This window comes from Rhipicephalus microplus, chromosome X (assembly GCF_043290135.1).
Source record: "Rhipicephalus microplus isolate Deutch F79 chromosome X, USDA_Rmic, whole genome shotgun sequence".
Taxonomy (NCBI): Eukaryota; Metazoa; Arthropoda; class Arachnida; order Ixodida; family Ixodidae; genus Rhipicephalus; species Rhipicephalus microplus.
The window spans coordinates 415,603,041-415,618,623 of NC_134710.1; the positions used below are offsets into that span (position 1 = coordinate 415,603,041).

Genomic DNA, 15,583 nt, shown 5'->3' on the forward strand with positions numbered 1-15,583 from the left:
TTCTGGGCGGGCTGCGACTTTCAATACACTGTAAATAAACGCTAACCATGCAGATTATGCGAAAATCGCGTCCTAGTAGCCCATGTCGACAGCAAGAGCGTTTAACGGAGCTAAGTTAAGTTCCTGGACTATACTGACTAGTTTGCCGTCCATGGCCTTTCGGATGGCAACAGAATGCATGGATGCCGCCGGATGCCACTTGGCGTAGGGCATCGGCTGGAAGCCGCTGCAAGTTTCGTTCTTATTAAACCACAGTGGTTGCTCAGGTCTGACGTTAAAATGGAACCAGACACTGTAGCGCTTTTTTTAATAAAATACGCTCGCTGGAACTTTTCCTTTCAGTGCAAAGCTTATCATAGTTCGGCCCATTTTCGAGCGTCAAACTGCCTTGAATAAACGCATGCAAATGGAATATTGAAATTGTACTGTAACAATACTTGCGTGACCATTTTTTGACAAAGTAAACTTACAGTAGTTTATTTTAATGAAACACAATAATGCCGGTGGACTTAAGCGCCAGGAGAATTTAGTCTTGGAGAGAGCGAACCCGTGTCCCCATGTGGAAGACGGGGAATAACTGTCGTGGCTTCAAGGGGAGGCGGGGGAGTATAGCTGTTTTCACCCAAATTAGGGCAGATAGTAATTCCAAGTAGCCTTACCCTAGCTGCTGTGACGCCCATGCGAATGTTTTGTTGTCCAAGCTGATAATGCGGGTGGTACTGCTTGGTGTACATATGGTACACTCATGAGGTTCATTCTTTTATCAACAACACTAGAATTTTCGAGAAACATAATTTAATTACAAATGTATTAATAGACAAATTTAGTCGCATATCTGCGACAGCCGTATGGACGCCACCTGTCATTGCGGATCGCTAGCAGGCTGCGCACGTACGGCTGCTGCGGACGCGTGATTGATCTGTCTATATAAACGTAACACCAAGACGCCAGCATAAGGCGTCACTACTTTCAAATGAAGGATTATCCTGAAAAAAAAGGGTGAGAAAAAAAGCCATACACCTAAACACACGCAATAATAGTTACACAAGAGAGAGATGAAATGAAAAAAAAAACACTGCTAAACCTAGGATAATATGAAAGGCTACAATGCACAAAGATGGAGATGAAGAAAGACATAGCGCTATCAGGCTATATCTTTTGCGTACTTCTGTCGTTCCCGCATTTATGTGCGCTGTAGCCTTCCATGATGCTATACCAACTAAACCACCAAGTCATTTTTAGCAAAACAGCAACAACTAGCCTTACCTTGGCAACAATAAGCCCCGTTGTTTCTTTGGCATTGCGCATCTGCGTTGCACATATGGTTTGGGCGTTGCGCATCTGCAAATCTATTTTTAGTTTTCCAGAAGGAAAAAAAAACATGCTTCTGAAGCAGTACGTAGCGTCATGGTGTTTCTATGAAGCTACAACGACCACAAAGAGCTGTTAGTCCAACTTCCCCATAAACTGAAGGATTCGCCCAAAGATATACGCGTGAGTACTTCCCTCGATTTTTTTAGTCCTCTGCCTTACACCGTAGCTGTATTGGATATAGAGTACTGCAGGTAAGATTGCCTTTAGCAAAGACCTTTTTGAAGAAAGCCAATTTTTGAATGAACCGACTGACGATGTTATTCACTTCACTTTCGTACTAAGCCTCGTCACGGTGGTTTTGTGGTTATAGTGTCTAACTACTTAACCGCAGCTCGCGGGATTCATACCGGCTGTGGCGGCTGCATTTTCCATTGAGGCGTAAATGTTTGAAGCACGTTCACTCAGATTTAAATGCACGTTAAGGAACTCTAGCTGGTTGAAATTTCAGGCACCCTCCTCTACAGCGTCTTGTAATCATATCATAGTTTTGGGACTTTAAACTTTAAGCCCCGAATAATATTATTATTATCACTTTCAATATAAGCGCAAGCTACCGTTCGCGCTGCCAGGAACGACATTTTCTGCCAACGCGACAGGTGTGGGGAGGTAAAAAAATCGATGACTAGTAATGGTAGTGGGCGGTCCACTTCACAAATTTATGCAGTTGCTGTTCTGCGCACAAATTGTGGCGCACTCTTCAGGTGCAAGACACAAGATCCTTCAACAGCCGAGCTCGCGTCGGAGGCCGGCTTAGTCAGCACTCTAGTGGATCGCTTTGCTGAAATATCTATATAGACAAATTTTTTGTCGTTTTGTTCGAACTTTGCGCGCAGTTTGCTCAGAATATTTAGGCAACATGGTGAGTACCACTTCAGGTTCTACGCGTGGTTTTTCATGGGGGATAATGTTGACAGTGCAGCTCACAGTGATGGTGAACGCGCACTCTACGGAACTCTCGTCACAATGTTTTTCACAAAACACAGTAATTTGTGTAAGTCTCCCGTCCACCCACTTTATTCTATTGCCCCATTCAGCGAGAAATGTTTGATCAGATGTAGCCGTGACTTATAATATGCAATGTTTCTTCGAGAGATAACTCGTTGTGTACAACGGTACTAAACAAGTACTTTCAATATGCCGTTTTGACTACAAAATTCTTTTAGATTCACCTCATAGTTCCTGCAGTGACAAGTAGAGAAAAGCGACAACCACTCACTCACCCTTTAACGACACGAACAACACACAACCAACCCGGAAAAGCAATGAAAACACGAACACATGAATCAACGGAACCACCGCGAAATTGCTGTGCGGCGCAGACGACACGTGATGTTGGCACCCACCTGCATGGCAGTGAACTTGGCGGCCACCGCTGGCTTTCTTTCATTGTGTACCACTCTCCTTCATTGAAAAGAGGTGTCGAAAGGTACACTATCCATTATAATTTAGACACTATAGCTGAAGGGAGGTGTGATTGAGTTAAAAAGGTGATGCGGCGCCAAATCTGGAGGACTAAACTATGCAAAATTTGGTAGAAGCTCACAAAGGCCTGCCCGTTACCAGCTGGTTCTGGGCCACTTTCTTCAAGGCTCCATTTTACATATTGTCATCATAAAAAGGGTGGTCATTTAGGTTCTCTACACTGAGGCTAAATTCGAGGATATGGCTTTTTTTCGTCGCTTTTTGTAAGACTAGTGTATTTATTGCGCTTACCTTGCGTAGCACGTCACTCCTCGATTACAAGCATGATTTTTAGTGTTAGTTACGTAAAGAACTGCCATCATTACAGCAGAATATTGAACCTTCACATTTATAGTATCTTTGACATACCCCACCGCAATCATGGTCAGAATTATGCCTCCAAGCTAGTATAAAGGTAACTCATCAGCCTAGCGGATGTTAAGTTATTTACTCGAAAGGGCGAAGGTTTCGCTAAGTGGTTTAGGGAGATTCGACGCAGCTTTGGAAGTGAAGCGCAGTCAGTAATAGGGCCTATTTGCGAAACATAGCTTTGCATAGTCACCAGATCAGCTGAGGAGAATATGTTCGTCTTCCCCTTTTCTTGTGTTTCATACCTACTATGGGACATTTTCCAAGAATTGTGTGGACGTATAAAATGTTAGGAAATTTTTCAGTAAAGGAAGTTATCGATTGAAAACACTACAAATTTTAAAATGAAATGTTGATGCACACTCAAAAGGACAAATTATGAATCTTTTTGTTAGTAATGAATAATAATTTAAATTAACACTGTATTTTTCAAAAAAATAATACATAAAATGAAAGTCATGCATGTGTCGACACAGAAGCACAGTATTATAGATTAATTTGCGAGTTCTCTAGTGTCAATCAGATTATTTCACCCAGCCACGCAAAACTTCAACCTTTGTAAACCCAAAAATAGAGGCTCCAAAAAGTGAATCACGGGAACGGATAAATTCATACCAATGGCGCATAAAATCTTTTAACTTGGATCTTTGTGCTGTAGAATATTACCTGCAGGTAAAAAGAAATGATCTGTAGTTTCTAGCTCACCAAAGAAACACTTTCTTGCTCGACACAGCTTGCCACAATGTAGAACGAGCATGACCAGACCTGTGTTGGGAGAAATTTAGTTTCGGCACCCGACAGCGCAGCCTCGAAATTGCCAATTTTAGTTTACGTCTTTCACAAAAAGATCGGTGCCCGGAATTCAATAAGTGCTGACATTCTGCGGAATTCGTCAGTGATATAACTGCAAAGCTTCCCATATTGTGACGTCTGTTTAATCGCGTAGCCTTCACATAGGTGGATGGTGGAAAACAAGATAAAATTGGCCAACTTACTGATGACCTCGCTAAAAATTGGTGATTCCATTTAAGAACAGCGCTTTATTACCAGGCACGCGAAGTAATTGAAATTTTCTCAAATGGAGACGGGGCTATTATTTTACGAAACGCCTTTATTATGTGCTAGTCAGCACCATTGGAAAGTGCAGTGCGAAGAGCGAGTTAGGGAGTCTAATTATAACAGATGATGCCATTTCCAAGTTTTACTTTCGTAAAGCGAGAACTACTGCCAGAGACACAGCCGCAAAATTCAGTAGCAAATCAAGCTGTCGAATGGAATAGGACCAATCTAAGTTTGGGCTAAATACAACAGAACCTGACTTTTCGTCCCACTATGATGCATCTGTAGCAAAAATTACGTTTGTTTGGTCGCTCTGCAAGTTGCCTTGCAAGAACTCCTCTAGAGTGTAATGGGACATCGAAATGAATTATCAAGAAAAATGTCGTCAAATAGAATCTCCACGTAGCATGAATTACCGCTAGGCGGTATTATTTCGCAGATGCGTAGATTCAGCTCGTTCAGTGAACGTTGTACAAATATAGTTTTGGGGTGTGAAATCGTGGCCACCTAGTACTGGAAAATCATTCCGGAAAATATAGAGATTATCTCCGACTGCTGCAGCGGTAACTCGTAAATTCTCAATTCAATAACGTCTGAATGACCAAAATTCGAAACCAGTACGAAAGCGAAGGAACTTTCAATTTAAGGTTTAAAACGCAGTTAGAAACCGTTTTAGAAGGCTAATGAATAATAGTAGGCGTGCTCGTTCTAAAATAATTAGAGGTCATATTTTGTAGGATGGAACACCAGAAAAAGCACGCAACCAAATTTCAAAATAGGACGAACGTACATTCAATGAATTGTACTAGTGTATCGCTTCTGATACTAACTGGGTATTTGCTTATCCTATGCGCAACTTGAGGACTGCTCGTCTACCTTTTTCACCTATGTATTCCTTGTGTTGTCGCCAGTTAATAGGTACATTATAAATTACCCCAAGATCTATAATAGACTCCACCTGTTGTATGTCTTCATAACGATAATTCAATGAAAAGTGCACGCAGTATTGCAAGAGGAAGACAAAAAGGAAACTATTACTCGGGTTCAGTTAGAAGTGATTGTAATCAAACCAGTTCTAGAGGGTGTTAAGATGAGACTTCAGCCATTCCTTTAAGGTCTCAACGTTGTCTGTTGTTTCAAAGAATGCAGTATCGTCAGCATACACATAAGTGGCGATTTCCTGGTTACGTGCAATGATGTTCATTAGCACATTATGTATATTACAGAGGAAAGCAGTGAGCCTTGCGGTACTCTTCATTTGTGTGTAGACAGTAAATGAAGAGCCGCCTTAAAAACAATAAAACTTCCCGTCCACAAGGAACTTGTGAATCCACGTTACTATGTATGCCGGGAAATTGTGGAATTCTAATCGATCTATCAGAATATCATGCTCTAGGATATCATATGCTTTAGCAATATCCAAAGTAGACAAAGCCACATATTACTTCTGCTGTCGTTCTAAGTGTGTGCGACTTTGTATATTACAGGGGCATTTTATATTTAACAGTCATCCCTAAACCCCATTTTACAGGGGCTTAGTTCGAATGTTTCGTCAATAAAGCTATTGATTTAAGCATGGATGATTTTCCAAATCAGTTTCACCATATTTGCCATCAAAGTGATAGGCCTTATGTTGTCTAATATGTACCCGCCGTCTTGTTTCTTCAGCAACAGTATAATTTTCACAAGTTTCCATTCAAACTGTATCCGTGAGTTCTTTAAGCAATAATTCACAATACCCACCAAAAACATTAGGATATTCTTGAAGTAAAACTTTCAACAACGAATTCATGATTTCACCTGGTCTAGGTGCTGTTTTCAATATGAGCAGTAACGTTTAAGTCCATTCAGATACAGAAATTTCTCTAAATTCGTACGAAGGTGCCAATATGCCACAAAACCCTAATGATTTGCCTTGAAGTGACATTCTAAACCTTTGGCTATCTCTTCCCACGAGGCGTTCATTTCTTTCATTGTCAAGATGCCTGATTTTAATAATAAAGGTGTTTGAAGTACTTTTCTTAACTGCAGGTATGCATAAAATCACGCCTACTTTTTGTTTTGGAAAGAAAAGCGTAAGAGCAAATGAAAAATTTTGCTGTCACGTGATGAACAGTGCTTTTAAATACGCCAGAAAAAAAACTGATAGTCTTTCCAATTTGTTGGGCATTGATTCTGAAGAAGCTTCTTCCCAATGGCTTTTTATCTTTTGTAATCGCACGCGCATTCATCTTTCCTCCAACGAGAGAAGGGATCTTTGCTCGAAGGAATAGTGATCTTGACGTTGTTTCGGCCTCCCTCTAGTATGAAGGCAATTTTGGATGCAATTTTCTCACCACTGTCACTCTGAAGTTTTGCTATGGTAGAAAGTAGACTGGTTTGAAATTTTTATGCATGCTTGACATATACTCGTAATGGCTGCTCTAATGTTTAAATAATGTTCTAATGTCTAAGAATTAAATAATGAGCCTTCCTCTATGGTGTCACTCATGTTTATATGGTGGTTTTGCGATGTTAAAACCAATTTAACTATCGAATTGAATTGTTGGTGTGAAAAAACGCCAAATTGCCAAGGCGTTTTTTTCTGCTGCCAACGGCCTGAAAACAAACTGGCGCCAAACAGTCAACCGTGGCAACTCTCACTTGTGAGTGTGCCGAGGAGGGTCCTAGAACAATCGAGACAAAAAGAGCACGCTCTACATGCAGATATACACATTGACGGGAAGCAGACGCCACCAGGGAGAATCGATACTGAACGTGCTTCAATCAGTAACCCGACTCGATTTAGCAAAGCATTTTGTTTGAACATTGAGCGCGAATAGTATTGTATGAACTTTCTGACTCATCTTTCAATAACTCAAGCAAGACAGACAGGCCAGCAGCGTGGAGCAGCTTTGACGCTGCAAGCGCACGCGTGCAGAATGGCACCAGAGTACCCAGATTGTCGTCACACGTGATAGGGCGCCACTCGGTGGTCTCGCGAGGAATAGAAGTGGCGCAGTGATTTACTGCGCAAAAGCTCTGTGGAGAATGCCGTAATTGTTGTCGCGTACAGAAGGAGAAACTTTCGAAGAGACTATTAGTGTCAGCCCTCGCCAAAACCATTATTCACGAAATGAGCCACTGCTGTCCCTTGCGCAATTAGGTACGTAACAGCACCACGCACTGTTCAATCAATTGCTCTATGCACAGGCTCAGTTGTAGCCTCGTCAAAAATAAAGCTATGCTTGTGACTAGGGTAGCGAGATTGTTTAACGAAATAGCGTGAATGCGCACGTCAGAAAAACAGCCCTTCTGTTGCAAAATTGAAAGAAAATCCCAGCATTTTTTTACTTGTTCATTTCCGGGAAAATTGCATTCAGTCGGATTTAGTGCCGTGATATCTTCGTTAATTCGAGTTGTGGGCTACATTGAACTCTATATGTTTACCCACTGAAGTATATAAGTTTCTTATATTCAGACATTCGTAAAATCGGGTTCCGTTATATAAAGTTTTCGAGAACGTAGGAGGTGCACAAAGTGTAACCATACACTCTAAAATTTATCATGTCTAGTAATCGGGAAACGCCCTCCTCAGCGTCGCTAAATTGGTTTTGAACATCATTTTCTCAAAGTACGCATAATTTTCTTCCGCCCTATAGCATGACGCTGGTCAAGGAAGCCTACAAATTTGTTTTATTTTGCGCGTGATGCGGTACTCTAGGTGTGAGATCCGGAAAACTCATGCTAAGCAAGAGTCTGCGCCACAGATTGCGCTTCTCTTCGTCACGCGTACATATATAGCCAAGGCAGCTGTGTGACGGCACCGGTACGCTCTCTGATTGGCTGCTTTGACTTGCACCTCCTTTCATTTATTTTTGTTTTCAACGCAAGTGTCTTCATCGCTGGCGCTCGCTTCAGTATATACCTTTGGTGGGAAAACGGGGTTCAGAGCCATTGGAGTCTTTGACTTAACAGGTACTTCGTGCATCGTCTCTCCCAAGTGTCTGCTGCTCCTCAAGCGTGTACAGTCAAAGCCACCTAGAAAAACTATCAAGGCCTCCGAACGCCGATGTGACGTCATGCTGGCGAGAAGGGCCGGACTGTTGGCTTCGAAGCATCTAGGTTCGTCGCGCCTGCGGGTAGTCACTTTGCGATTCGCAGTTTATGGCTTCCGAAAATTAGCGCTATCCGGCAAGTTTATCCAGCCCTGTATATGCTTCGGCCCCAACGCAAAACACGCATTTTGAACGCAAAAAATAAGTGCTTCTTCCCGAGTCTCCACAATCTACACCAACATAACCAGAGTGCCATTCTCTTACCCTTTACTTGGAATAAAGTGCTAGAAACATTGTTTTTGTTTGTATCGTAACATTACATCTCTTATTGTGCTTGTGGCGCTAATTTTTGACAAAGGCTATAGAAAGAAAACTTTTTCACTATAGTCGTAGGCGGAAGTGACTATGAAAGAGAAGAACAGCACAGTGAAAGCACTAAGTATCATTTATTGTCAAATGAAAAAAACTCAATTCTTCAAGAAACAGTTTAAAGGATGTATTTGCATTCTCCATGTGCATTTTTTAAATGCTACAACAGGGCTAGACACAAAAATATCAAGGTTCATTTTATTGGCGTACATTTTATCACAAGTGATTCGCACACAACGAGCTTCAGCCTTCTTGTACAAACTCTGATCGTATTTTTTTTATTTGCACCCGTCATGTCTGCTGGTCACTCTGGCCTTCATAAAATGTTGAGATATTGGGGAAGATCCGGGCAAAAACTAAAGTTCTGCCCTCAATGCAAAAATTGAAGTACGCATCGGTGAAATGCGGTAATTGATTGATATGTGGGGTTTAACGACCCAAAAGCACTATATGATTATGAGAGACGCCGTATTGGGGGGCTCCGGAAATTTAGACCACCTGGGGTTCGTTAACGTGCACCCAAATCTGAGCACACGGGCCTACAACATTTCCGCCTCCATCCGAAATGCAGCTGCCGCAGCCGGGATTCGAACCCGCGCCCTGCGGGTCAGCAGCCGAGTACCTTAGGCACTAGACCACCGCGGCGGGGCGGTGAAATGCGGTAACATAGAGAACTCCAATAATAAACAACTATCACAATGCGCTTCAACGATTGTATCTAGAATGAACAAAATGCATCGTTTGTATGATGATGTTGTGCGCAAGTGAAGCCTAGCTACGGCACACAATTTTTACAAGGGTTCTGTCAACAAGAGCATACAACTGTCTTACAAAAACAGAGCATCATAAGTAAAAAATAAAGAACGAGAAACAGCTGTCAGGTATTGAAGGTCTTTAGCGTTCGCTCATTCTCTGCATTACGTAATTGGTCGTCTTCTGTGCGCCCAAGTTGTTCAGCAGTGTAGTCCCTGCAGCATTCACAACATGCTCCATTACTTCCTGTGCAGAATGATCAGAATCCCTCACATGTAGGTCATCATTGTCTGCAGGGGTAGAGAACACAAGGCTGAGAAGAGTGTCTTTTTGCATAGGAAGGCTGAGAAATCGCACAGAGTATTCTGGCGCCCTGATCTTCTCTGATATAATTTCAGTAAGCAGCACAGCGTTAACTACTAGTGCTCGTATAAACTTCAGCCTACCACCTCTCGACATCTTCGTGACTAATGAATTCTCAGTATCATCTAGGTCGACGTCTTGGATCACAAGGTTTTTCCCTGCAAGATCCACATGCCAGTTTCTTTAAAGCTGCACGGGCAAAATAGCCGGCTGCGTATGTTACTGCAGGAAGCCTTGTCGTTTTTTTTCTGAATGTCAGATTCAGTCACAGCGACGTCAAACTGGCCGTGCGCTGACAGCACACCTGTTCTCCATGTTTTAGCACTCGGTGCTGGTAGCATGTCTAAATCTGGCAGCTCCAAAACTTTCTGAAAGGCACTTTGTTTTCAGATTCATATATCTGCCCTATGGACACATGGTTAATAGCACCAGACAGTTGCCGATGCTTTCCAAAAATCCTCTAAGCAGTTAGTCTGAAATTTGCCCAAAAGAACTTTCTCTAAATGAAGCTCGTCCAGACAGTATACGTCTAGTACGTGCAAGACTTGGGTAGTGTGGCTGAAAACTGCGTGCGTTTTACATGTAAGGCGGCCATTGACATGTCTTAGGCTTCCCAGTGATCAAGCCACTCAACTATGTTTTGCAGGAACTCGAGCTGCGGACACAACGATGATATTATCAGCCCTTGCAAATGATCTCGCAACCACTGTAATTTTCTTGGCGTCTTTACATTAACAAAGTTCCACTATGCCAATATGTTGTCGGTGTACTCAGATGTTTCCTTAGCATGCTGGAACGTTGTGGTACTGAGAGTAGCATGGCACACTAAACAAAAATAACCTGAAATAACCTAAAAAACTTTGTAAACCACTTCTCCACTAGCGCACTGGCTTTTCTGTTTTTTTACCACCTACCAGTTGACGTAAAAATTTACTCTCGTGCTGACTGAGTTTTTGAACGTAAGATAGGTAGTAATTATTTATCCCACTGAGGTGTTGAGCGAGTATAGAGCGAGTAAATTTCTACTGCCTTCACAAGGTTTTTGAGGTGATTTCTGAGAGTTACTTCAAGTGGTAAAAAAATAAAAATTAACGGGTGCGTTGATTCAAAAAGTGTACAAGTTTATTCATTATCAAATGACGGTAGAATCGATGGCACATAGATTAAGATAGAGAAAAGCACGCACACAAAACAAATGCAGAATAAAACACTATTTGGACAGAGTGAACGCGTTACTCGACTATACTTCGAGGCTCAACGCTTTGACCTGCTGTGTAGTGCCGGTAGGAGAGCTCTTTTTTGCATCTATTGACAATAGCGGTCCAAAGTGCAAGCGTAATCTTAAGGTAGGCTGCAGATCGCGAAGAGTCACACTGACTTTTTATTATAAACCCACACGACCTCGCTTTTTTATTATCCAATATTTAGCTAGTACACCAGCCTGTTGGCCCCACCCATGTTAGCACTGCTGATGCACAAGTCCATAAAATATACCTATGTACACTCAAACCATGGTAGTAGAATGATTTTCATTGAGCGGTGGTGCACTAACACAGTAGCAGCACGTATTCATGACAATGGGCGTAGAAGAGTGGTACGATGGCATACTAGGCCTTTTCGAGGAGCACGGCTATGCGATGAATGACAGCTGGCGATCACAGAATAGGCTCCTGTGAGAATTTCACCTTAATTTCAGACACATATGAATACGTGTCCGCAATCTGCGGGGTCTTACGGGGACGGGGCGATATATGTATTTCCAACGAAACCGACAGATTACCATCCGGGTTTTCTTCGTGCTTACCGGCAGCCGCTTGTTGGTTTCTTGTGCCTGGTATCGGCTCTCGCCTTCGCGCTAGAAGTTTGACATTTGGCGCATGGGGCGGACAAATCCGGCTGCACTTTACTCCAGCAGACAACGTCTTCTGTGGAACAAAATATACGCTATGCCTCTTTCACCTGCATCGGCGATGTACTCACACTGGCCACTGGCCGGCTCGGTGCCGACGACATTGTGAAGCGTTTTGCTTATCGCTTCTCCAGGAAGCAATCAAGGACGATAGCACCAGCTTGAGTTTGTTACCGCTAGAAACACTTCGCGATTCGGCACAGAAGCGAGGTATCCGTGACGTACAGGTACGGAGGCTCACGCTCGGAAGCAGATGGTTGCTCGATGATGTGAGAAACACGTGAAATCTATCAGCTCAACTAGACCTATAGATCACGACCTTTTTACACAGTCTGTTTCCAGGGCCGCAGTACTGCAGTAAAAGCCAATGATTTGCGAAAGTATGCAGGACATCTTTCCAGCAGGTTTTTTTTTTCTTGGATAGGGCCCAGTTTTTTTTTTCGTTCACAGAATGCTTTACTCGCTCGTTGTGCTTCTGCTGTTCCCAGTTACAGTGAAAGTGCGTCGACACGAGGTCAGTCATGAGGCGCGACGTTGTCATAGCAAACTTCGAAAAAAAAAACATCTGTGGTCTTCGCGTGCCTTCAAGATTCAATGAGAACGTCACTCGGGAGGTATGGGGCGAAATTCGCCGAAACAGCTGGAGCTTGCAGTTACGTGGTAAGAAACTCTGGAACACAGGTTAAAATGACGTGGTACAAAACTCCCCACGAGGCAAAACTGGATTTTGACATCGTTTTACTACATGTCTCAGAGGTGGTGGTAAAACTATGTCATGTAACACCCTTTACTCCAACACGAGATAGTAATTTTGAACGCGAGAGAGTTTTCAGAGGTCATGAACCACAATACCACAAACTCGGATAGTTTTTGCTTGTAGTTCAGTAGATGAGTTAAAAACATTTAGTGCAACCTTAACGTCCTGTCGTTTCATGTTGGAGGGATTCAGTTCTTTCAAAGTGACAGAAGCGCTAACTTCAAGAGCTCATGCTTTTCAGCTTCGTGAAACTCGCACAATACTTTGAAAGAGGCTGTGTGTATGTTTGGTTCAGCCTCATTACGTTCTGCTTCAGGAAAGTACATGCATTTTTCACTGTTTCGTTGATTAAGCCAGTCATTTTTATGCTATTTAGTATGAACTGGGTCCACTACGAAAAGAAAGGGTCGCGATGAGTCGTCAGGATGCTGGTAAACAATGCTGAAACTTGCGGAATTAGAGAAGAAGGACATAGCTTTTCTGTTTATTGAGTTATTGTCTGAGATCACTGCGAATATTCCAAACCCTTATGCCTCGATATCAAGAATAAGCTTCCGAAGGAAGTCATGTAGGGCCTTAGCATCAATTTGGATCACAGAAAGATTGTGTACGCTATTTTTGTTTGAAGATAAAAGTCTCCTTATCATAAATACTTGGGCAGTCTTTACCACAGTTGATGAATTTGCCAAAGCGCCAGATACAAAGCCAACCTTGTAATCGAAAAAAGACTGCGAAAATCTCAAGCATTATTGTGACAGTCTTTTCATGCTCTTTAGTGTGCTTACAATCCGCTTGGCATAAAAAAGAAAGCAAGCTTCTTGCTACTCTTTCACGGATATATTATCACACAATGAAGACAGTCTACTGATAGTATAAATATGTGCATCTGAAGCTTAATCAAATTTATCAAGAATCTGCAATGCATGAGGGCAAATGGTGAGAAAAACGCTAGAAAAAACCAACAAACATGGGGAATAACGGCTTGCATTATTCAAAACAAGATCAACGTGACTCTTCAACAATTTTAGCACCTCCAAATGCCATTCTCGCTACTCGCATGCAAAATGTTCTCCACTTACTTGCTCTAGCAACGCCGACCCCAATTTCAGTAGAATACGGGCGTCCTCAGACGGCGCCACGCTGATATCCTTGCTAGTCTCTTCGATGATTTCTAGGACTCTCTTCAAATCTCTTAAGTCACATATCTTTTCAGGAACTAGCCCATGACCACAGTTTCTCAGGACCATTTAAACAAAATATACTTCACTGCGAAGGTCAGTAGACGCAATCAACGAAGTGCGGATAGTTGGAGCAGAATGTAGAGTCAATTCCATAAAGTAAAGCTTGGAGTCCTTGTAGATTACAGTCCAGAAGTTTGAATGCTCAAATCCTGGCTGGGCGTTGAGCAAGTCCGCAAAACTATTGAGCCTATTTTCGGTTTTCTCTTGTGCTTGCGTTTGCACCGAAAACATTATTGCACTGTGCAAACAAGTGGCTTCCAATCACGCTATTTAACATCTGGTGCTTCCCGAACGCATAGTTGCAGACGCGATAAGTATGCAGGGCAGTTGGGAAACAAGCTCGGCAATGCAGTTTGCTTCAGCGGACTGTTCTTCAGGGTGACTTCGACAACTTTTCCTGACTTGACGTCTGTGTAAGATGGTGTCTTAGTAATCCGATGGCAAGAATACTTTTGACACGGCTGAAACAAAATAAAAAGGTGTTAAAACTTTAGCTCGACCAAAACGCAGAACAAGCGTGCTGACAAGTGCGGAATTTTCATCTAGTGTGCGGTTGACTTTGGACACTATGCTAACGCAATCAATATATCTGAAAACCCTGATAAACAACACGGAGAAGGAATGCTTACCACTGTGTACGTCGTTGACAAGAATTCTTTCCGGCGAACAGCTATGGTCCACGCTGCCCAATTATTTGGGTCTGAAGGAATTTTGTGCACTCGTACACTTGGACCTCCATCATAAGTTTACTTGCAGTTTGGTGCACAGCAACAGCCAGGCATCGTTGCGCTTCAGTGGATGACCATGGGAACCATTACCCAGCGCACGCAACAGACAACAACAGCGCATGTGATGCAACATGCTCTGCCACGAATGCGCGCGTCTCCGGTCTCGGCTCTATATACGGCCGCTCTAGTGTTGCAGCCAAGTCCCACCTCCCCCATCTACCGCTGTCACCTCACTGTCGTAACGTAATGACGATCGGAGGAGGTGATTCGGAGGCCTTGATACTTTTTCTAGGTGGCTTTGGTACCGTGCGAGGAGGGGGGGGGGCTTCATTTGTGTGGTTGAAAAGTGGAGCAAGAGGAATGGGTTCTTGAATAACTGGACAACGATTCATCTGCGTGGTGTGTAGAGCAGTAGATGAGAGAACACTGAATTCGACTGCCTGGAATTCCCGCGTGACATGGTGTCATTCATTGTTAACCGCGTACGGTAGGCACTCGCCTATCAGTAAAGCAATCGCCTGGCGCGGCGGTTAACAGCGCCTGCTTCCTTCATCCTCCACAGAGCACCTCGAAAATAGCGAGAAATATGTTGAAACCGTGAATTCACGTGGTCGATGCGTACATTACGAAGCGTGAAAATTCGGCTATACCCTATCAAGCACCACCGCGTTAAGGCCACAATAAAATTGTGTCTTTATGCTGCACATCGCGGCTGAACTTCTTTTGTATGTGCTTGAGCAACACATGGGTTTGTAAGTATTATATTAAAGCTTCTATTTCCCAGAGACCACTCTGGGTATACAAACAATCTATTTATGCCGCAATCGGACAACATATGGCAATGTACGATTGCGTCACCTTCAGGAAATCGAGGCTGCTCGGTGAAATCACCGTTTTGTGCAGTTATCGTGTGTGTAATTACCTCCAGATAGCAAAACTTCTTTACCATACCCTCCAGTACATGGAGCCAGTGCTCCGACAAGCTGTAATGTTAGTGGTCATGGCAGCAAGTATGGAGCTCTGTTTGGTAATTTTGTAATCTTAAAGCAAGATCACACGAAATCACAGAAGAGCAGTTTTTTTATAAGCTGGTCAAGCATGCTCAGTAAAAGCGCTAAAATAATCATTTAAGACTTGGAACTTTTACTGTAAGAGCACAAAGT

General features: G+C 42.9%; 1 protein-coding gene and 1 long non-coding RNA gene across 2 annotated transcripts in view; one reads left to right on the forward strand and one right to left on the reverse strand.

Moving 5' to 3' along the window:
• Positions 1-15,583, reverse strand: part of LOC119161893 (tachykinin-like peptides receptor 86C) — a 705,859-nt gene that overhangs the window by 177,930 nt on the left and 512,346 nt on the right. The window lies entirely within an intron of this gene.
• LOC142776499 (uncharacterized) overlaps positions 1,420-15,583 on the forward strand; it is a 77,598-nt gene continuing 63,434 nt past the window's right edge. Inside the window, exon 1 of the long non-coding RNA XR_012887581.1 lies at positions 1,420-1,494. This is a non-coding gene — a long non-coding RNA (uncharacterized LOC142776499). The remainder of the gene's footprint in view (positions 1,495-15,583) is intronic.